Source organism: Dermacentor andersoni, chromosome 4 (assembly GCF_023375885.2).
Source record: "Dermacentor andersoni chromosome 4, qqDerAnde1_hic_scaffold, whole genome shotgun sequence".
Lineage (NCBI taxonomy): Eukaryota > Metazoa > Arthropoda > Arachnida > Ixodida > Ixodidae > Dermacentor > Dermacentor andersoni.
Window position 1 is genome coordinate 135238631 of NC_092817.1, and position 22642 is coordinate 135261272.

At 48.0% G+C, this 22642-nt stretch overlaps 1 non-coding gene across 1 annotated transcript; it reads right to left on the reverse strand.

Annotated features, from left to right (window-relative positions):
- Positions 1–1683: 1683 nt before the first annotated feature.
- LOC126538005 (U2 spliceosomal RNA) lies at positions 1684–1867 on the reverse strand. Its single transcript, XR_011894333.1, has one exon. It is a non-coding gene; the product is annotated as a U2 spliceosomal RNA (small nuclear RNA).
- Positions 1868–22642: the final 20775 nt, after the last annotated feature.

Consider the following 22642-nt stretch of genomic DNA (forward strand, 5'->3'; position numbering starts at 1 on the left):
CATGCTTGTGTTATATGCCACCTCTCATACTCGGCGGCCATGCATAACTGGCTTGCTGCAGAGAGGAACAAGCACAATTTCTTCATCAGAAAGGTCTTTAGGCTTGTTCTCGGCTTACTTGTAAGCATCCACACCGAATGCCTACTCAAGCTTGGACTCCACAACACGCTCGAAGAAATAATCGAGGCACAAGAGCGCTCACAGCTGCTCAGGCTATCCAGCAGCCCGGCGGGTCGCAAGATACTCGACGACATGGGTCTCAACCCTATCGGCCAGTGCCCCGACGCCGGGCGGATTCTCAGCGACATCAGGTCTCAACAGCACATATATAGCAATATGCACCCCGCCAACAACGTCGGCAGATGTCGGGCCAGGGGTACAGCTCTACTCGAGCATGTCCGCAACAACCACATTGAGGGAAGCTTCGTGGATGCAGTGGCATATGTCCATCCAGAGGCATTCGCCGTATCCATCGTCGACTCCAATTCCAGGCTCACTTGCTGCGCTACAGTACGCACTTCGAAGCCCGTCGTAGCCGAACAGGTTGCAATCGCGCTGGCTGTGCTCGATGGTCGCAGAGAGGCAATATATAGGGATTCCAAGGCAGCCATTAACGCCTACCAAACCGGGATGGTGTCCCCTCAGGCCCTCCACATTCTCCAAAGCGCCAAAAGTATCGCTGGATTCTCTCACTTGATTTCCCGCTCACTTGGGGTCGACTGAGGGCGCTCCTTCTAACCCTAACAAGGGTGCGCACGAGGCCGCGCGAGGGCTCGCTGACCTCGCCACCTCCGCAGTCCCCCTGCCCCGCGGGGGACTTCGGTCTTATATATTCATCTCAAAGAAGTTAACGTTATTATCAAAAACTCCGGGCTGCACTGCTTTAATCAATGTAAGCTACAACATGCCACATATTCGATGTGATCGCGGAAGCAGCATCATGTAAGGTTTTGCCTCCTCTACATATTTCCGCCACCTACGTGCAAATCTAGGCCCGAAACATGCTTTAAAAGTGAATTTTTTTTTCTCCCGAATTACAGTGCAAAAGAAAGATGGAGACAATGAACAAGCAGGGACGACAAGAGCTTTATGTTTTCATTATCTCTGTGTTTCCGTTTTTTTGCAAATCATGAGTCTGTATACTCGCCGAGTACTCCGTTTCTTCATCGTCCTTTGCCTATACATTTTGATGTGCTAGGCTGCAACGCGTAGGAACTCAAGACACCCAGGCAGCGAGCAAAAGAGTGCACAGGGGCTCCAGATAGCTACTGATGTATTCTTAGGAGCGTCGTCCCATAACGGTTTGTTGTGGGCACACAACGATCAATGTTTCATGACAGAAATGGCATCAGCGTGCGTTCAATATTGGATGACAGCAGCTGCATGAAAGTGTGTCACTCATGCCTTTTGTAAGAACCTGCACTTGCTCGCCTTTGTGTTTTCTTACTCGTTGTTTATGCGCGTCTTCTGCGAGGCTACTGCTAGAGGCCCTTGCTGTAGGAACGCTGAAAGTACTGTTTCATTATTCATCCAGCACACTTCCTCAGTTCTGCAGATGATCTGAGATATAGATTTCTGTTCATAGACTTGCCATTCCGAAGTTTGACTGTTGTATTAAAACGCCAGAATTTTACAGCGAAGTTCTGTATTGGTAGTTTCCAGCTGATCAATGCCGCAGACTAAGAACGATGGGCCGATCCCCGAGATGATGCAATACCGAGCCGACCCGCCGTGGAGGTGAAGCGAACTTCAAGAACTCCGCCAACTTAAAAAAAAAAGAAAGTTTAATATCTTAGGTTCAAATACAACCCGTATCAGATATTAAACTGACAAGAACAGATACTACACTTAGACCCGCGTTGGCCATGTCTACGTTCGCACCACAGGCTCTTTGTCGGTGTTTCAAGCGCCTGCGATTCTCATTTCCTTTCCTTCCGCTCTCCCTTGGTGGTAGTCGCGAGGTGGAAAGAAATGAGAACCGTCCATGAGGCCCCGATCCCGCAAACATGGAACGTTTCACCGGAGCAATGGCCATGTATCAGAAGGAGTTTGTGGCGAACCACTTTGGCGTGGCCTGTGTTATGTGTGACCGCTTGTGGGTTTCCAGTGACCTCACATCCATAACAGCACTGCAAGACGTCGACCAACGCAAAAAAAAAAAAAACGTAAGCAACGTCGGCAAAAAGTGTCGTGCGGTGTTTTACAACAAAATATGTGTATGTATACCACCCGGTGCGTCATCTTCCGAAGCTCAACTTTGTGGAGGAGCCACTAGTGACGTCTCGTGTTCCATTTATGTGCATACGGCGTTTGACGCTCGTGAATGGGCATTTGACGATTAAGGCGCCCGTATACGCAGCTTCCCTGGTCATCCACCTTCACAGAGTGGAATGACACTGCATTTTTTTTTCATTTATTTAAGCACAAAAAGGTGCAGTTGCGAGCGTGGTATTTTACGCGAATGAATTACTTGGCTCATTCTGCGAGCCGGTCGCCATCAGAAAGTCGTGGCAGAAAAGCCGCGGCAGCAAAAGGGAACAGAAATGACGTCAGCTTTATCTAACTAAAAGAAAGTGGCCTGGGCGAGGATTGGATGATCTGACCCACCGCCACAGCTGCGGCTCCGTAGCCGAGCACGCTAACCACTGCCCCACCATTGCTTCGATAAAAAAAAATACTGCACCACCATTGCAACAGGCGCTGCGTTGAATATGTTCGAGGCGGTGAACGTAGTTGAGCTCTACCTGGCGGGCGAGTCACATGATGGCGCATGAAAGAAATGGCCCCACCACTGGCGCTATGGGGTCTTCGTCGTGCGAAGTTCAGTCACTCGCGTATACATCATCAGGCGAGACAGAAAAGCATGGCGGGAGGCGTCATTTCACTGCCAAGGAAGCACGAAAACATCGCAACGCAGCGAAAAGTGCAAAGCGAGCTGATGCAGCGAAACATCATGCAAATCACCAACAATGCGAAAATCACAGCGAGGAGAGGCTTGGAAAAGTGCTGTCGTCATGCTTAAAAGCGGTATCGAGAAACAATACTGAATGCAATTTGCGTGAAAAGCTTCTTTAATGAAACCTTCCCAAATAAAACTCATTTCAGAGATTGCAATATGGCGGTTTTGTCGTCTTGCGATATTGACATCTCATAAGCAGCCACGTTACACTCCGAAAGATAAATAAGCAGCACTAAACTCAGCAACATTTACCTGCAACACTAGACACAACGACATAACTTCGCGACACACTCAGCGACAATAATGCTCTCGCATATACACATCGTAAGAATTGCCCACATTATCTCATAGTTTTTATTCATGTTTATTTTAGTTATGCATACATGCATGCGTTTACTGAACATTTAGTGTTATAAAATATTTCTCTTTTACGTAATAAATTTCCTTTCAAACAAATTTATTGTAATTCTGCCTTGGAAATTTAGGTCGAACTAACATTCTTGGGGCTTTGGGGTGGGATCTGCTAACAAAAGAACATTACTCTTGTTTCATAAAATGTAATCCTTTATATTATGATGATAGTAGCTGTAACAGTGCCAAAACCGGCTGCACGTATAAAAAAAATTACAAACCGGGTTTAAGCATTTAAACAGTGCCTAATGCGATCCTAAATCAAGATATGATGGTTGGCAGGAAATGTTAAGGCTATGTGATGAGCGTTTATCTTCACGGTTTAAAGGGTCGGATGCCTCTTGTGTTTTTTGCGATGATCGACGCCTACGTTGGGCTCGCGCATATAGAGGCGGCCGCTCAAAAGTGACAACTAATTCCTATTCCGTCGTGGAAATCACTTTTGCATTACTAATGATGCTCGAACGAGCAACTGAAATTTGTCTCTCATATGGTAATGTCGTAGTGTTCGCGTCAAAAAAACCTAGCTTGCATAGTTAAACTTCTTTCTCGTTCAGTTTTATTCGCTCCAGTAGAGAATTCAGCTCGTCTCACAATCGGCCCACTACGTAGACGAAGCGCTAGCCTTTGATAACCACGTTTTCAATTTTCTTCCGTTCTTTTAGAGTGTTGGAAATACTTCAACGTGTTTATTTATGCTTGATATTTTATTCACCTATAAATATTAATGTGACGCCGCACTGCGAGTAACACTTAACGTCCTCAATATTCGCGACTCTCCTTGGCTACTGAAGGGTTATAGAGTATTACAATAGAGGCTACTTCAGCAAGATGTCTTCTTTCTTTAATTTCACCCGGGCACTCCTCATACACTACTAGTTTCCCAAGGAAGTCTTCGCATAAAGCCTACTACGTAAACGTAAAACTTAACTGCGAATCCAGCTCGGTCTAGTGCCTTAGTCCTATATAAGAAATGTGCTATTAAAATACAACATACTTCTCGTAAGAAGCTCTTTTAGCGAAGCAGTTTAGTTGCGTGTGATGTACTGCATATTCACGTGCCACTTTGCGATGTTGAGTGTTGTGTGATTATACTTTTTTTTTATCGGTTGGAGTATTGAATTTTAGTCCTCTGTCTGCTGGCTTTTCAAGAATGTGTACAGAAGTATTGGAACGACCACCGAGCCCGAAATGAGGGTTTAACGTATGCAAGCTTTTTCGGCGTATCTTTCGTCCAATAAATCGTAAAATCGGCAGGAGTGATGCCCAACACAATAATGACGAGCATTGCTTGCGAAAGAACAATGATGATTATTTCTACCGGCTACTACACACACCAGTAAACTATTATGCAGAGGAAAATATGTACGTGAATTTATTGAGAAACTTGGAATTTGCCTCATCACAAAAGGAGGAGGAATAAACTTTTATTTTGGAAACAGTGTTCCGGAGTAAGCCCCGGTTCTACTCTCGGTGGGAGGTCTCCTCATTCCAGGAACCCTCTGGCCTTCGCTGCCTCCTTGGCCCTGGCGACGAGGCGTCGTTGTTGTTCCAGGTCCTCGGAGACGAGCTTGGCCTCCCACGTTTCTATGAAGTCTTCGCTTTGTCTGGCGTTGTAACAGTCTCTCGGTGAAGGCAATGCGTCTTTGTCTAGATGCCATGGACATTCGATGATCAGGTGCGCTAAGGTGTCGGGTACGCCGCACATTGGACAGTGATATCCTTGTAGCGTTGGGTACAGTCTATGCATGATGATTCCGTGGATGTAAGTATTACTTTGCAGTCTTCTGAGTATAGTGCTTTCTTCTTTGTTGAGCTTTGGGTGAGGTGGTGGGTACACCCTGCGTTCCAGCCTGTGATGTTGAAGGATCCCTGAGTACGTGATGGGTACGGTCTCTGCCTCCGCTGACTCAGACCGGGCGTCTCGAGAGTAGGAAGGGTTGGCCCGGCAGGTGTGGCCTCGGGCCGCGGCATGTGCCGCTTCGTTCCCCTCCAGCCCCTCGTGCCCAGGAACCCATGTCACGCAGGTGTAGGGGATCGGCGTACTGCGGTGCTTCAAGATCTTCAGTGCTTCTGTCGACACGCGACCCTTAGCGTAGTTCCTGACGGCTGCTTGAGAATCGGAGAAGATGACAGCTGCGTCCATGCACGTGGTAGTTGCTAGGGCGATCGCCGTCTCTTCTGCAGTCTCGGGGTTTTGTGCACGGACTGTGGCGTCGCAGATTCTCTCTGCCCTGAGAATCTGCGACGCTCATGGCGTAAGCGTTTCTTTGCGGGTATTTGGCTGCGTCGGTGTATCTGGCGTCCGGATCTTGCCTGTGTCTTCGCCATAGAGCATCCACTCGGGCTTGTCTTCTTTCCTTGTGGTACGTGGGGTGCATGTTGCGTGGAATTGGGGCTATGGACAAGGATTCGCGGAGGTTTGAAGGAATTGTTTTTTTTCGGTCTGTGGTGGCTATAAAGGTTTCACCGTAGCTCAGCCGTTGCAGCACTGATCTTCCGGTGGGCGTGAGCTTCAGTCGTTCTAATTGACTGGCTTTGTGAGCCTCAGCTAGTTCTTGCCAGGTGTTGTGTACGCCCATCTTGAGCAGTCTTGTAGTCGAAGCCGTAAATGGTAGGCCCAGGGCGATTTTGATGGCTTTCCGTATTTGAATGTTAATTTTTTCTACCTCTACATTCTTCAGCGCGAGGTAGGGCGTGCCGTATGTTATTCGACTGGTGAGGAGTGCTTGCATCACGCGTAGCGTGTCTTGTTCTTTAAGTCCGCTTCTGTGGCTTGCAACTCTCCTGACGAGATGCGTGAGCTGTGATAGCGTTCGCTGTAGTCGCGGGAGGGTGGCCGCCCCGGACCCGTCTTTGTGTATGTGTAGCCCTAGAACTCGTAGGGTTTCCACTTTTGGAATGGGCGTTCCATTGAGGGTGACGTTAGGATCGGGTTCATTGTACCCGGGTGGTCTGCCTCTCGTTCTTGACTTGAGGACGAGGTGTTCGGACTTCTCGGGAGCACAGCGGAGGCCGCATTTGTGCAAGTAGCTATCGATGGTATCTACTGCTTCCTGTAGGCGTGTTTCTCTTGTTCCAGTGTTTGAAGCCCTTGTCCATAACGTGCTATCGTCTGCATAGAAAGCGTGTCTTACGTCTGGTATCACGTCGAGGAGGCTGGGTAGTTTGATCATTGCGACGTTGAACAGCAACGGCGACATGACCGAACCCTGCGGGGTGCCTTTGCTCGGTAGTTGGAAGCTGTCGCTGCGCAGGTTGTATATTCCAACTGTGGCCGTGCGGCCCGTGAGGAAATTCCTGACATAGTCGTATGTCCGACAACCGCAGCCCAGGTCTTCGAGGTTGCAGAGGATAGCTTCGTGACTGACGTTGTCAAAAGCTCCCTTTACGTCGATGGCTAAAATCGATGATTTGCTTCTGGTACTCAGGTGGTCAATGAGTTCTTCCTTGAGTAGAAGGAAGACATCTTGCGTTGACAGGTTCTGCCTGAAACCGAACATAGTGTTTGGAAAATATCCGTTGTCTTCGAGGTACGAGGTTAGCCGGTTGTGAATCATGTGCTCGAAAAGTTTCCCTACGCAAGAGGTAAGGGAAATTGGGCGCAAATTCTCGATGCTGAGCTGTTTATTTGGTTTGGGGATCATGCTAATCTCCGAGTGCTTCCAGGCAGCCGGTAGCTCTCCTTTCTCCCAGCATGCATTGAAGTACTGGAGCAGGGCTGCGGTAGCCTGCTGCTGAAGGTTCCGAAGATGCTTGTTCATGATCCGATCTTTGCCCGGGCTGGTGTTTCTGGTGAGCGTCGATAGTGCTGCAGAAAGTTCAGCATGCGTGAAGGGTTGGTCAAGGTCGGGGTTTGGTTTCCCACCGTAAGCTTTGTCATGTGCCGTCGTATTAACGGGTGGGTCGCTGCACAGCTTCTTCTGAATTTCTCGGAGGAGGTTCTCTTCCGATCCGGCGTGGTTGTGCACGAGCCTACAGAGGTTCTGTCGCTGCTGCGTCTTCGTAGGGCCGTTGTCGAGAAGGGCGCACAGGAGATGCCACGTCCTCTTTGTGCTCAGGGTTCCCTGGAGTTTGTCGCAAAATGCGTGCCAGTTCTGTCTTCCTAATCTCTCCGCGTATGCCTGTGCTTGCTCGGTGAGGAGGGCAATTCGCTTCTTTAATTTCTTGTTTAACTTCTGTCTCTTCCACCTCTTGAGGAGAGCTCTTCTGGCTTCCCAGAGGTGGAGGAGGTGCGTGTCGACGGCTGGCACTACTTCATTCAGCTGTATTGTTTTTGTGTGGCGTTCTGCTGTGTCGAGGACTTTCTTCAGCCAGTCATCTATGTTCTCGATAGTGGTCTCGACATTTAGCACATCTCTGAATGACTTCCACTTCGTTACCCGGGCCGTTCCAAGCCTAGTGGGCTTGCGAGTGTGAGCCACGGTTAGTTGGAGGATGTGGTGATTGCTGCCCAGGGTTTCTGGGAGTCGACTCCATTCTGCTGAGGGCATGTTTAGCGTGAAAGTGAGATCCGGGTTTGTGTCTCTGGAGACACTATTACCTATCCTCGTTGTTTGGAGTGGGTCATTCCATATGGTGAGTCTGTGCTGTTGTGCAGTGTCGTGCACTCGGGCTCCTTTCTTCGTGGTGGTCTGGTATCCCCAGGCCGTGTGTGGGGCGTTGAAGTCCCCTACTATAACGACTTGATGACCATCGGTGCGCTTCTTAATTTCTCGGACGAGGTGGTCGAAGTCTGAAAGGGGGTCTCTAGGAGGGCTGTACACATTGACTACAAATACGCTCTTGAGCGATTTCCTCTCCGGTACGATTTTGATGAAGGTGTGTTCGATCGGTGTATTGACGGGTTCCAATTCCTGTACAGTGAGATTCTTCTTGGTGAGAATTGCCGTGCGTTTTGTTTGTACGTGGGCGTTGTACCCTTGTAGCCGGACGTTTTGTGTATTTGTTTCTTGCAGCGCTATGAGGTCGGGTGGGTCTTGCTTGACAAATTCTTGTAAGGTAGCATGCCGTGGTCGATAGGAACGACAGTTCCATTGCCATATGCGGAGAGTCGAGAGCACATTTGTAGTCCTGCGATTAGGGACCGCCATCTTCGGTTGTTTCTGTTCCCTGCCGGCGCTCGCGGGTAGGTGAAACTGAACGAGAGGCACTTCGGTCATTTGCTCGCGGCCGCTTTCTGTCGGGCTGAATGTCATTTAGTGACGTGTTGAGGTGCTGTTTTGTTACGTACGTCTTCTTGATGTGGGCTATGAAGTTGTTTTGTTGCGCTGCAAGTCCATCCACCTTGGCGTCTAGAGTGGTGACCTTATTGGCTATACTTGCGGCGAAATTCGTTATTGCTGCCTGGACGATTTTCTCAATTGTGTCGTGGGTACTTTTCATGAGAGTTTCTTGGAGGATTTGGAATCTTGCGTCCACTACGGATTGAACATCTGCGTTGGGAAGTGAAGTGACGGTCGCGGCTGTGCAATGTTCTCTTGGACTTTCGTACATCTCTGTTGCAGTTTATCAATGATACCTTTTTGCTCCTCGCACTTTTGTAGAAGCCTGTTTATGTTGTCTTGCTGTATCTGTTGACATTGGATTAGCTTGTCGATGAGGGCCTGTTGGCTTTGTAGTTGACTGTTTTGATTGTGCATCGTGTTTTGTTGAATTTGCACCTTATTTTCGAGAGCATGAAGGGCCGCAGTTTCGGCCGACAAGAATTTGGATCTGCTCGTGGCTCTCGATCCACTCGATCCGCTTACCACATCCGCGTAGCTCACGCGTTTGGGTGAGTGCGAGCGTGAGCGTGATCGGGAAGGCGATCGGAGTATAGATCTAGACCTACTTCGTTTGGGGGTGCTGCCATCACTGCCCCTCGAGCTGGTGGTTGAGCTTCCTAATTGTGGGAATTGTTCGCCGCCTGAGCTCCAGCGACTGTCTCTCACTTTGAGCCTGTCGATGCGTTGCTGTCGTATGTTGAATGGCGGCGGGTTGGGTTTCAGTCTTTTCTTGCAATCTTTGCTTGCGGTTTCGTGCCCTTCTCCACATAACTTGCATGCGGGTTTGCACTCGTGGTCGGGTAGTTGATCGGTTTTGCCACATTTAGAGCAGAAGGCTGGCAATGGTCTTGGGCAGACATCCTGGCGGTGTCCCATGTTGCCACAAGTTCTGCAGTATTGCACTGACTTGCGGTAGGGTCGGCATCGAAAGTCGAGACTCTGGAAGCGGACGTAATAAGGTACGTGCGGTCCTTGGAAAAAGATCACGGCCGCGGACGATTGCCCGAGCATACGAGCGTGGAGGACGGTGTACCTCGCTGGTGCGCGAAGACTTGCCTTGAGTTCTTCTTCACTCGTGCCGGGCAAGAGCCCGCTTATTACGCCTCTGGATACATCGTCCGGGGTTCTCGTGTTGCCTTTTACAGTGAAGAAAGTGCCACCAAGTTGTATTCTGCTGATATTTTCGAGTTTCTTCGCGTCTTCCCAGTCGGCCGTGCTTGCAATAATTAAGTTCTCAATTCTCTGCACTTGAACACACACGTTTGCGCCGAAGTCTTGCTGCGAGAAACCGCTGGCTCTTCCGATGGCGTGCATAATGGCGACATTGTTCCACTTTGCAAGCTCGAGGCCTGGTTGTGGGCGGAATACGACCTTGTAGTCGTCGACTGGTAGAGGCGGCATTCGGGGCTTTCGCTGTTGCGGTGGTGGTGGCTTTCCATTCGTTTGTTGCTTGGCTGGGTTGCTTTCTTGTGTCGATTGATGCTCTGCGTCCTTCTTGCCTTTTCTGCCCCTCGTAATCCAGATGCTCTCATGTTCAATAGTTCTTCCGCTGCTTGCGTCATAATTCCAAGCAGTTTCTGTGTTGCTTACTTCAGCCGGGTCCATCTGCATTGTGTTTGTATCTTCCAGTTGTTCTCTTGGTATGTTGATGGCTTCAATTGCTGCTTCGCTCATCTCGAGAGCCCGTCGCTGCGTGGGCAGGCGCCCGTGCTATGCTCGCAGATACGCTCGAGCGGTGCGAGCACGCGCCACGGGGTTGCAGCCGCTCGTTCGGCGTTGAGCTTAGCTAGGCTGCTGTGCAGCTGTTGCAGAAATCAGTAAATATGACACTCACTTGATGGTGGCTAGTGTCCGCCGATTCCTCTCGTCTTGCCGGTTATGCAGTTGGCAAAATTAAGTTGGTCGCTGGCCGTGATCCTGGTTGATAGGCACGAGAAGCGGGAGCCCATGTGAAGCGCGTCTGTTCTCCACGGCCTCATCACAAAAAAAAAAAGAAAAATAACAGTATGCAACTAGGTCCTCATAGAAAGATGTTCGAATCGGTTCTCGTGCTGTGTGCCACTGTTTCGTATAATAGAATAAACTGGGAAGCATTGTCTGCAAATCGCTCACTACCTAGAATGCAGATGAATAGCTCCTGCTGCCGAAGACAAAAGGAATGACTTCTCCCAGCATAATATACTACTCGGGGAAAGGGGTAAACTGTTTCGTAAAGACAACAAAAAATGCGTGCATGTCATGCATGAGGACCATACGTGGCTGAACATTATCAAGCATTATAATACAACTAACCAGTACAAGATAACGGTGCAACCATAAGAGTTCGCAAAGTCAGAATGCCCTTCTTTCCGCTTCACATTACACGTAAAGGACTCCACACAAGTGTTGCTCGGTTATCAATACAAAGCTCAGAACCATTGTGCACCTTTGCGTCGAATGCGCAAGGCACTCCTGCTCCTAAAGTGGTTCTACAAGCCCCTGCATAATTAAAGGAAAACACACCAGGTTGTTTAATGGGAACAATGCCTCCCCCCCCCCCCACCCGCCGTGTTTTATAGCTGGCGTGTTCATACCAAATTATTTTCGCAGCGTTAATTCATTTCATTCCCTTGGTAAATTTCATTACCAGTCTGTCCTAAAGAGAGAAACTCCACATAATTGGCTTTTCACGAAACTACTGGGAAACAGGAGGTCAACTGCCGCCTACTCAAATTTTCGAGATAGGTGCAAGAAGTGACAAATGCGAAAAACAAAACATGTCAGAGTATTGAAACACGTCAAGGAATAAATTAGAAGATTGAGTGGTGCATAAAAAGTAGCGTACTTGTCTTTCCCTCTGTGTTTCGAAAAAGTCCGACCCATTTGTGATAAAGACTCATAAACTGATAAAGGCCCATAAAGATAAAGACTCCCTACATTGTATAGCAATTTTTACTATTTTTATGTTTCTTTTTTTTAGTGGCCACGTCACTTTCCTCATCGATAACCATCGCGAAAGAAGAGCTTATGAAATTATAAATGTTTCCGTGTGAATGTTCTTGTCTTTTGCAGTTCAAATACGGTCACAGTTTTCTTTTACACATCGATGCTATTTAATAACAAATACATAAATGCGTGACGGAAACAGGTGTGAGACAAGGAGATAATGGCCTCATATTTAGTCGCGTCATAGTGGATGATGTGTTAAATATTTGACATCGTGAAGGCAACGTGGATTATGTATGCGGTACATTACAGCGACGTGCGGCTTCATGATGTCTATTAGAGATTTCACCTACAAATCAGCACGAAAATGTATAACTACTGCTATTACGAGAAACATGTAATAATATATTTTATTACGCTTTCCTTTGCGCGGCCATGAATGGTACGGATTCTAAATGCACGAGACACAATGTGCCTAATCGTTATGCTCGCCAACATGAAAAGGCTTGGCCATCGGGTGTGTTCGGCGCGATTACGTACCAGCGCGAGTGCTACTCTCCTTTGTCCTACGTTCAACGCCATCTACGCCAGGGAGTGGATTTTCTTAGAAGTACTCTGTGTGAGTTGACCAGTGTGTCGACCAGACATGATCTACGCTCGCGACCTCTACGACAGTGAGTGATTTTCTCTGTATTCCTCTGTGTGGATTACCAGGGTGTGGCTTTCCTTCGTACTCCTCTGTGTGGGCTGACCAGTGTGCTGACAAGTCCATTTACCAGGAAGCGAGAGAGAAGGACGTTGCCCGGATAGCCTAGGGGATAAGAAGGCCAGCGAGACGCCATGGGTTGATGTTATGAGCCCTTGCGTGCAGGAGCACGCACGCCGAACGTTTCTGTACTTCTTATTTTGTAGCGTACCGCTAACCGGTTAAGATATGTTAAACTTCTGTTAATGCTTTTACATTGCCTGGTCTTCACTGCCAAACCCTCTCCGATGGTCAATCTGGTTCGAGCCCCATGCAGACGCTGTTGGAGGTCGCCGAAACCATGTCTCCATGCCAACTGGTCCCAACGTGTAACTGATGGCAGCCTAAACAGTCTGGAGATTACTCTGCAGGAATAAGTAGCTCGGCAGCACTACAATAATTCAATATTGGTGATATATCGCGCTGACAGGGCACTGAAGAAGTGTTTTCATCTATGCAGAATAGTCAAAACTACTAGCATGCTTGAGAAGTAAATGCAGATGAACTATGGTTCGCGCATAGCAGATACGAACAACTCGTCAATCATATTGCACACTGAATGCATTGAGTCAATTCCAATTTGTCTGTCTTGAATCTAAAAAAAGATAAAAGAAATCAAACGCAACGTGAGCAAAAGCTAACACAGTTGTTTTATTAAAGGGGAAGACGACAGTACGCATGAAGACAGATAAACCTTCAGATGAGCTGAAGTTTTGAGACAATTGTACAGTTCGGCAGGCCATTCACTGCTGTGAAGCGATAGCTGGTGCTCTACGGCTGGGACACATTGGTTGCAGAGCGAACGCAAAGCCTGTCAAGAGTGACCGGATGGAGCAATCGTAGTGGAAACTTTTCAGGCGTATGACGGAGCCATCTTGCGGGAAAGAACGCTGCAGGAGATTAATTTTATTGCGTAATTTTTTGTTTCCCTCTTCCCCGGTGTCCGGCGTTCGTCGACATTTCTTCACTCGATATATTTGTGGATGATATATAGAGAACTTGGGTCACTTGGTATGCGCTGTCCGCTGTCTCGCCCTGTACATACATTGGGGCTCTGGATGTGCGAACGCATAGACGACTTGCTGCTGGGTAGCCTCAGGCCTAGAAGAGAACTTCGGTCACTAGGTGTGTGCCACTGCATAAAGCACCCCAACATGCAACTTCAGCAGTGGCATGGCAACTGAGTAAATGTGCCACTCATGGTGAATCCGCCAGTGGGAACCTGCCACATCGAGACAATGGTTATGAAGGCCTAAATGTATTTAATGCTTATCATACCTCTCTCTGCATACACCACTCATTAACTGAAACATCCTGAATCCTGACCAGCACTCGCCAATCTGTTTTGTCATCCAATCATTCAGGTAAAACCAACTCCCTGGAACAGCATTGAATTAGCCCTCGTGACGCAGACTGCTATTAGATTAAGGCCACAGATCTTTGCTCGTACATCCGCTGCTGCTACTTCCCTAACCTAAAGAAGCTTCACATCAGTTAAATTATAAACATTGCGGTAAGCTCAACGTTACTTATTTATTTGGAACACGGGCGATGTTCATCGCTTGGACTGTTCTCTTATTCCGAAGATATTTTAATGCGAAGTTTTATATGCCTACATGCCAAGGTTTCGCTTTGGTTGGTCAGTCGCTTTGTCGGCCGCTGGTCGGGCTTTCCGTTGTGTGGAATTCTTCCTCATTATAAAAAAACAAATATAAAAGAGCGTCTGCAGGCGCAATTTGATCTTCTGCCCGCCCGCATAGAAGCCAGAAGCTGTAACAATTGGGCTACGCTATCTGTTTCTTTTATTGAAGCTTCAATGCCATACAATCACAATGACAGTGGCATTGCTGTGTGAGTGGCTCTCTTTCAACGCACACGCCACACCAACGTCATTAATGAAGTGAAACCAAGTTAAACTAGCACAAACTTTGAAGTCATCTAACATGGTGAGGCAAGGTGGGGGCTTAGGTTGAGCTCTGTAGACCTAACAAGTCTATTCAATGCTTTCCGTATGGTATTTTCTTGCAAAACGGGCATTAGCGTCAACATGAGGTACTTCCATTGTTCTTTTTCAGAGGCTCATAAGGCCCAGGACCATGAACTGTCACATGTCGTTGTGCAAAATCAACACTTAAATTCCTTGCGTTATCACCGGGAATTCTTTTTTAATTGTGTGCTGAAGTACGTCCAAATGGAATGTGGCATCCCAGGAATCAATGAACTCGTGTTCTATTGTCTCCGATGTGTTGCAGAAGTTGCAGTTGACTGTCCATGACACAAAGAAGCCTGTATCCTGCAGCCAATTAAGTTTTTAGTCGCAGCGTGCCAGTATATAATTTAAAGAAACAATTCAGTGTTTTCGACTTGATTGGCATTTGCTTGACTGGTTTATAACATCGTGTCCTAAAGCTCCACAGTGAAAATCTCTTGATAGCGGTGGTGGCAATAGTACATCAGCGATATACAGGAATGACTGCCATAGAAGAAAAGGACATTTGGGCTCAAACTAAATGTTATGAGGCTTCTGAAACGATGCGTTCTAGATTCAAAGAAGCGAGAAATAGGGCAAATGCGATGGTTCGTCGCGCTAAGCGAATTCATTTAAGGGATGAATTTATATTCACTCGGGCACCCACCAGAAAAACATCGTCTTTAATACATAACCGTAGAGGCGCTACTAAAAATAGTAATCGCGAATGCGATTCCACTAATTTTGATACTGATGATCGTACTCTCGCTAGCGATTTGATTGCTTTATTTTCTCAAGCATTTTGTAATACATCGCCGCTACCACCGTCTTGTACTTCGCATAATAGTGCATGAAAGTTTGCGCATCTACCTCTGCTAGCCGAAGACGAACTTAGGTCACTTTATCCTAAAGTGTTACGATCACCAGGTAATAATGCTATTTATGTAAGTGACCTGCGCGCCATTTTGTTGTCATCAAAGATGTGTTGCTGTCGTTTTTTACCAGTATTATTTCCAGTGGTACAATCACTCAAATCTGAGAACTGCGGTAGTAATTCCGCTTTTTAAGCGAAAAGCCCACAAGAGAACCGAAATCGATGGCCCAAATTCTGTGTGGCCCTGCTTATATTTAGTGTTGTCAAAGCATTTCTTTTCCTGACAATGACAAGCTTCTTGTATCCCCTTCCCAGTATGGCTTCATCTCAAAGGTGCGCGAGCACTTCTCGAAGATCTGTCTGACGTGTTAAACTTGTCTTTAGAGCGTAATCAGATTGTATGCACAATCGTTCTTGACATCAGCAAGGCATTCCACAGCGTCAGTTATGGCGTTTTCTTCACCATGCTTTCCATATTAGCTTTCCGTGGCACGTTCTTAACGCTCCTGAAAAAACATCTCAGTGCCCTTCTACTCTGTGAAGAAGGATGACCAGCGAAGCTGTGTGTGTGTAGCCCTTTAATGGCGAACTGCACATTCGACGTGGGTTGGCCCGGCATTGCCCTATCTATGTATTGCACTACCTCCGCCGTGGGTTGGGCTGGTATTGCACTATTTTCGGGATCGGCCCACGTATGGGGAGTGCTTAACGCCTGCTGCACCTTCCGCCGCGGGTCGGCCCGGCATTGCACTACCTTTGGGATCGGCCCACGTATGGGGATATAAGCGCATATGAAAAATTAGGCGTGAATGATATAAAACGTACACGCACAATGTCCCCTCATAATTCACTCTAAACATATCATAATTGAGCTACCAATTCTGGTGTGCTGGATATCATCATCATAATCATCATCATAATCTTCATCATCATATTCATCATCATCATCAGCCTGGTTACTCCCACTGCAGGGCAAAGGCCTCTCCCATACTTCTCCAACTACCCCGGTCATTTACTAATGGTGGCCATGTTGTCCCTGCAAACTTCTTAATCTCATCCGCCCACGTAACTTTCTGCCGCCCTCTGCTACGCTTTTCTTCCCTTGAAATCCATTCTGTAACTCTCAATGACCATCGGTTATCTTCTCTCCTCATTACGTGCCCTGCCCATGCCCATTTCTCTTTCTTGATTTCAACTAAGATATCATTAACTTGCGTTTGTTCCCTCACCCAATCTGCTCTTTTCTTATCCCTTAACGTTACACCTATCATTCCTCTTTCCATATCGTTGCGTGGTCCTCAATTTAAATAGAACCCTTTTCGTAAGCCTCCAAGTTTCTGCCTTGTACGCGAGTACTGGTAAGACACAGCTGTTCTTTTCTCTTGAGGGATAATGGCAACCTGCTGTTCATGATCTGAGAATGCCTGCCAAACGCACCCCAGCACATTCTTATTCTTCTGAATATTTCAGTCTCATGATCCGGATCCGCTGTCACTACCTGCCCTAAGTAGATATATTCCCCTACCACTTCCAGTGCCTCACTACCTAACGTAACCTGCTGTTCTCTTCCGAGACTGTTAAACATTACCTTATTTTTCTGCTGATTAATTTTCAGTCACACCCTCCGACTTTGCCTCTCCAGGTCATTGAGCATGGATTGCAGTCGGTCTCCCGAATTACTAAGCAAGGCAATATCATCTGCGAATCGCAAGTTACTAAGGTGTTCTCCATTAACTCCTATCCCCACTTCTTCCCAATCCAGGTCTCTGAATACCTCCTGTAAACACGCTGTGAATAGCATTGGTGAGACCGTATCTCCCTGCCTGACGCCTTTCTTTATTGGGATTTTGCTGCTTTCTTTATAGAGGACTACGGTGGCTGTGGAGCCGCTATAGATATCTTTCAGTATATTTACATACGGCTCGTCTACACCCTGATTCCGCAATGCCTCCATCACTGCGGAGGTTTCGACTGAATCAAGCGCTTTCTCGTAATCAATGAAAGCTATATATAAAGGTTGGTTACATTCCGCATATTTTTCTATCACCTGATTGATAGTATGAATATCGTCTATTGTTGAGTAGCCTTTACGGACTCCTGCCTGGTCCTTTGGTTGACGGAAGTCTAAGGTGTTCCTGATTCTATTTGCAATTACCTTAGTGAATATATTGTAGGCAACGGACAGTAAGCTGATCGCTCTATAATTTTTCAAGTCTTTCGCGTCCCCTTTCTTATGGATTAGGATTATGTTAGCGTTTTTCCAAGATTCTCTAGAACAATCTGACCATCATCCTTCAACAAATCTGCTGATACCTGATCCTCCCCAGCTGCCTTCCCCCTTTGCATAGTTCCCAAGGCTTTCTTTACTTCTTCCGGCGTTACCTGTGGGATTTCGAATTCCTCTAGACTATTCTCTCTTCCATTATCGTCGTAGATGCCACTCGTTGTGTATAAATTTCTATAGAACTCCTCAGCCACTTGAACTATCTCAACCATATTAGTAATAGTAATAATAATATAGTATTAATTAGTATTAGTATTAGCTTTGTCTCTTAAAGCATACATCTTATTCTTGCCAATTCCTTGTTTCTTCTTCACTACTTTTAGGCTTCCTCCGTTCCTGAGAGCATTTTCAATTCCCTCTATATTATACTTCCTTATGTCAGCTGTCTTACGCTTGTTGATTAACTTCGAAAGTTCTGCCAGTTCTATCCTAGCTGTAGGGTTAGAGGCTTTCATACATTGGCGTTTCTTGATCAGATCTTTCGTCTCCTGCGATAGCTTACTGGGATCCTGTCTAACGGAGTTACCACCGACTTCTATTGCACACTCCTTGATGATGCCCACAAGATTGTCGTTCATTGCTTCAACACTAAGGTCATCTTCCTGAGTTAAAGCCGAATACCTGTTCTGTAGCTTGATCTGGAACTCCTCTATTTTCCCTCTTAACGCTAACTCATTGATTGGCTTCTTATGTACCAGTTTCTTCCGTTCCCTCCACAGGTCTAGGCTAATTCGAGTTCTTACCATCCTATGATCACTGCAACGCACCTTGCTGAGCACGTCCACATCTTGTATGACGCCAGGGTTAGCGCAGATTATGAAGTCTATTTCATTTCTAGTATCGCCATTCGGGCTCCTCCGCGTCCACTTTCAGCTATCCCGCTTGCGGAAGAAGGTATTCATTATCTGCCTATTATTCGTTTCCGCAATCTCTACTAATAACTCTCCCCTGCTATTCCTAATGCCTATGCCATATTCCCCCACCGCCTTGTCTCCAGCCTGGTTCTTGCCTACCTTGGCATTGAATTCGCCCATCAGTATGGTGTATTTTGTTTTGACTTTACCCATCGCCGATTCCGCGTCTTCATAGAAGCTTTCGACTTCCTGGTCATCATGACTGGATGTAGGGGCGTAGACCTGTACGACCTTCATTTTGTACCTCTTATTAAGTTCCACAACAAGACCTGACACGCTCTCGTTAATGCTATAGAATTCCTGTATGTTACCAGCTATATTCTTATTAATCAGGAATCCGACTCCTAGTTCTCGTCTCTCCACTAAGCCCCGGTAGCACAGGACGTGCCCGCTTTTTAGCACTGTATATGCTTCTTTTGGCCTCCTAACTTCACTAATCCCTATTATATCCCATTTACTCTCATCTAATTCCTCCAATAGTACTGCTAGACTCGCGTCACTTGATAACGTTCTAGCGTTAAACGTTGTCAGGTTCGTATTCCAATGGCGGCCAGTCCGGAGCCAGAGATTCTTAGCACCCTCTGCTGCGTCGCCGGTCTGACCGCCGCCGTGGTCAGTTGATTCGCAGCTGCTCGATATATGTGTCCATTTTGGGCCAAACCCCTCTATTGGTATGTACCATACTTGCAAAAGTGATCTGGAAGCATTAAAAAGTATTGAAATATATCTTGCACTACCCTAGGCAGGCATCTCTCATCAACATTGTCCCCTAGCTGGTCATATCACGCACTGCCGTTGCTCTCATCGCGTAAAGACCAAACGGCTACAGGTGTCGAATCCATTTGTATATTATTCGCTAATGCTGCTGCCACCGTGTCGACGGTGAGCTCTGGGGGCGACCCAGCCCACATCGCTACGATCTCGGGAAACCCAGGCGTCATTGCCCGTCAACCCACCGACACCGAAACCATGGAACATGTATCCGAGAGTCACTCAAACCCTTGCTGACGAGGCCTTGCCAGGGCCGTCTCCCGCCCTCTCGGTGCAGCTCTACAATCAAAACTGCTAGTGGCGAACGGTCGTTTCCCTTCATAAGAAATGCAGCCTCCAAAAACAACAATCCACTGATGAGCCAGACCCACACGGGCAAACCCTGACATCGAAAAGCACGCAATTAAGGTTAGCTCGGACCCAGGCGCCAGCCGCTGCCGCAAACGCCACGTCACGAGCTACCTGCGGGGAGCGGGGAGCCGGAACACCTATTTCTGAAGACGCAGCTGCAATGACCAGGCCTCGCCGACGCGCCCTTCATTCCCGCGCACTCACATGAAAATCATCACCCGCCCGACCCCGGGCCTCATGGTTCAAAACTACAGACACACCAAGTGGGCAAGGGGATCGTTCAAGCCACCGGAGGGGCGCCGACCTGCAACGGGGACGACTTCATCATCCGCTTGCCACACGGCTCGAACATCATCGTGAGCACCCCTCACGAGGCCATGACGGTCATCCTCATTAAAATTATGAGCCTCGCCTTCCACGGACAATCACACCCTGTGAAGGTGTATCTATCAACACTAGAGGGACTGCTTTAAGGTGTCGTGCATGGCATCGACGCAGGCACCTGATAAGAAGAGCTTATGGGGAATCTTTGGATCCGTACACATGGAGTGCGCATCGTGCAGGCCCGTATATTCGGACATTCCGAGACAACCCTACTCCACTCCGAGGGACCCCAGGTGCCTAGATTTGTGCACTTCTATGGAGGGGAGATGCCTTGCCGAGACTACCAGCCGACAAGGCACTTCTGTTCCATCTGTAGAACCACCGCCTGCCCCAACCCAACGCCTGCCCAACCCAACGGTTCGTGTGTGCAGCGTTTCCAACAGCCTTTACCCAGACGCCGGACACGCTTGTGTTCCGAAGTGCGCCCTGTGCGGAGGGGCCCATCTCACGGCCGCACCAGAGTGCAACAACAAACTGAAGCGCATTCCCCCCAGATGGAAGCCTGTCTCCACCACCACACCCAAAACCCAACGACATCCCCGCCCGGTCCCTCAGTCCACCAAGGCGGCTGACATTCGCCCGCGGTAACGCAGCTCTGAGCAGGACGACTCCTACTTCGACTACTCGGAGTGTTCAAGCATCTACGGATCATGGTCGGGTTCTAACCCGAGGTCCAGATCCCGCTCCTGCTCTTGCTCCGGGCCTCACTTTCAGTCGCCGAGGCGGTGATGTCGGTGGACGCCCAAGCAAGAACAGCAGGCATCACCAACCACCGCAGCACTCAAGAGGGTCTGGTACTGCAGTACCGACGAAAGATCAAGGAAGCCTCACTCAAGAGGGATACCCCCAAAGAACATGAGGTAAGATGGTCAGCAGTAGGCTCCCCCTCGTATACAAAACGACAGACGCCACCATCTATGAAATTTGAACAGGAACTCGTGACCATGCGCGCACAGATACACACACTCACGCAAGACAACAGACAACTCAAACAACAAATATGGCTCCACACAAAGCCATCATTGACCTACAAACATGCCGATGCCATCCGCACCAAGATGCAAGCCTTCATGAATGGGACACGCGCCCAGTTGGAACAAATAACACAGAGTACAATACAACGCACAGAGGCAGCAATAAAACACATGGAAGCCACTGTTGACAGCAAGCTTAGGAACCAGCTTCACTCCATAAAACTACTAAACACATTACAACATAACATTTACAAGGCCACATCTGTGGCAGGACCGAACCAGATCATAACATTACCGACCTCAACATCCAACAATGCCTAGACTGTACAGGCAAGTGAATGAAACTTGGAAATTTGTAATCGAACTGCCGTGGGCACCGAAGGAAGAAAGGGCTGCTGACACAATTGATCGCTCATTCCACAAAGCCACCGGGAGTCATAGCCCTACTAGAGCCCGGTACTCAACGAACACTACATGGCAACGAAGCATACCACACAAGTCAAGACGACGAATGGAAGGTAGCCACACTAGTATAAAGAAACAGGACAACCATAGAACACAAGCCCTTAGACGACGTGGACGTACTACATGTACTTCTCGAAATAGTATACAATGGCAACCAGAAACAGAGCGCCTTTGTCCTCAACATTTACTGCCCCACCAGCCAAAGGCGGGCAAACGTAGGCAAACTCTTTACGGACAGCCTCCGCCTCGCTGAGGACAGCCCCCTGGTAATCATAGGCGATTTCAACGCTCAGAACACGCGGTGGGGGTACCAGAGGCAGAACTGCAAGGGTCTCCAGCTAGAAACACTAATTGAACAGTGTCACCTCACACTCATCACAGACCCGAGCATACCGACGAGGGAAAGGAACAGCGTAACACGCGACACCACTCCCAACCTCACCTTCATCACTCAAGCCACGCGCGCCGAATGGCTCAACACACTCAAAAATTTAGGCAGCGATCACGACATAATAAACATAACACTACAGTCTGGAGGCCTAGGCAGGCAGATCGGCACAGCTAAACTCAATGAGTGGCAAGAAATTAGAGAATACCAAATACAGGACGCCGACACAATTACGAACCTGGAAGACTTACATGACAACCTCCGTCGACATAAACAACACCACACAAAGGAAATCGCCAGAACGGAGGAGACCCCAGAGATGGATCCCCAATTACTACCCCTAGGGATGCCAAACGGGGACTAATGCGCCGCTGGAAAAAACAAAAAAACAACAGGAAACTGAAGATGTGCATACCACAAATAACAGCTGAAGCAGAAGAATATGCCATGCAACTCGTCTCGGCCAACTCGTATAGATTCTGCGAGTCTTTCGCTGGCACCCTTGATACGGCCAAAACGTGGCACGTCCTCGAAGTCATCCTGGACCCCACCAACACCAAAGGAGAAGGACACAAGGCTCTGGAGCGGTGCCTACACACCTACCCCGATAGCCAACAAGACCTCATCGACTACATCGAGGCCAAGTGCTATGGAGATCCCGTTCCCACACAACCATGTACAACACCTTACACAGGACAACCCAACCCATTTATGGACGAACCTATAACAAACAAAAATCGAAATGAGAGCGGTCATCGCAGCTACCACCCATAACACGGGCACGGGCACGGACCACGTCACGAACTCCATGATCCGAAACCTGAGCACCAAGTCCATCTCCGCGCTAACGGCCTTTCTCAACCAACACTGGGAACAAGGTACGGTGCCAGCAATCTGGAAACACGCACGAATAATCATGATCCCCAAACCGGGCAAGAAATAGGCAATTGAAAACCTCAGA